Source organism: Phyllostomus discolor, chromosome 4, assembly GCF_004126475.2.
Source record: "Phyllostomus discolor isolate MPI-MPIP mPhyDis1 chromosome 4, mPhyDis1.pri.v3, whole genome shotgun sequence".
NCBI classification, from domain to species: Eukaryota; Metazoa; Chordata; class Mammalia; order Chiroptera; family Phyllostomidae; genus Phyllostomus; species Phyllostomus discolor.
The window spans coordinates 90,617,203-90,619,044 of record NC_040906.2 but is presented as its reverse complement, the minus strand read 5'-3'; positions in this window follow the sequence as shown (position 1 = coordinate 90,619,044).

The following is a 1,842-nucleotide window of genomic DNA, read 5'->3' as shown; positions in this document are numbered from 1 at the left end:
TATATACATATGTGAAATTACATATGTTTGTATGTATTATATGCATATTATGTATAAAATAATGTTATGAGAATTAAATGGGACTTTGAGAACACTAAGCACAATAGTTGGCATTTAGTAATTCACGATAAATATTTGCTACTTGCAATCATTTGTAATTATTAATTTAGAATTTATAATTATTTAAGTTAGCTTTCTGTAAACAAGAAGCAATACACACCTCGCAGAGCTGCTATGAGCAGCCACATTGGAGTGTCTCACAGCATCCACATATGGTAAGTTTCAACAGTGCCCTTTTTCCCTGTCTCTGTGTGATGGTGCCTGCAAGGAGGTGCTCTATAAGCAACAGCTATTATCTTGTGTATCCCTGTAGCCTCTCATGCGATGAATAATTCATAAATAGATCTTATGAAACTGCTAGTGCTAATATCCCATATTAAAAAACAACAGGGAGTTATGAATTTCTCTTTCAAGTTGGGCAAGATTTAAAAGAAATGATACCTGGTATTGCTGAGGATGAGGAAAAATGAACAGTCTTTCATATTTCTGGTAACATTGCAAATTAGCTTAGACTTCCTGCAGGGTAGTCTGACAGTATAAATCAAAACTGGCTAAAGCTTGTGTACATCTAACCTAACAATTTCACTTTTAAGAATTTAGCACCCCCAAAAGAAGATTGTGAGTTGACAAACATGTGTGGAGACACTCACTATAATAATAGATGAAATCAGAAAAAATATATATAACTACCTAAATGCCTGACAAATAGATAACTCCTGATACTTTCATGAATATATATTAGACCCCCTTTAAAGTGATGTAGTAGAAGAATGTTTTATGATGTATTGAATTAAAAGGTTGAATTGTATACCAACATTCATCTTTTTCATGAAGCAAATATTTGTTGCTAAGTACTGGGCTATGAACTGGTAGTCTCTATATTTACATGGCTTCCAGTCAAAGAAAGAGAAAGAAAAAAAATGCAACTACAGTACAGGATGGTAAGTGCTGTAAAAGCAAGGGTGAGGTGCTACAGGAACACATACAGGAGTGTCCAGCTCAGATGTGATCTGACTCTGTTGTCTATGTGGAATCAGAGCCACTAAAGCAAGTGATATCTTGAATGAGGAATACAGGACAGGTAGGGGCTAAGTAGAGGCAGATGTGGGGTTGGGGTGGGTGAGGGGATGAAAGAGGGTCTCAGGCAAACGGAGGTATGTTACCAAAAGCTCCAGACTATTGAAAGATTTTTAGCTAAATAGTGAACTGATCATGTTCACATTTTATATTAGTTTATTTTTTTAATATATTCTATCACTTATGCTATTACAATTGTCCCAATTTTTCCTGCTTGCTCCCCTCCACCCAACACCCCATCCCTCCAGCAATCCCCCCATTAGTTGATGTCCATGGATCATGCATATTAAGTTATTTGGCTTCTCCATTTCCTATACTATTCTTAACATCCCCCTTTCTATTTTGTACCTACCAATATGCTCCTTAATCCTGGCACCTTTTCCCCTACTCTCCTTCATCCCCCTCCCAGTTGAAACCCTCCAAATGATCTCTACATCTATGATTCTGTTTCTATTCTGATTGTTTGCTTAGTTTGTTCTTGTTTTTTAGATTCAGCTGTTGATAGTTGTGAATTTGTTGCCATTTTAATGTCATAGCTTTGATATTATTCTTTTTTAAATTTTATTTTAATCATTGTTCAAGTACATTTTTCTGTCCTTTACTCCCATTCCAGCCCACTGACCCATCCCTCTCCACTTCCCTCCCATTATCACCCTCCCCCTAGTTTTTGTCCATGTGTCCTTTAAATTTGTTCCTGTAAACCAT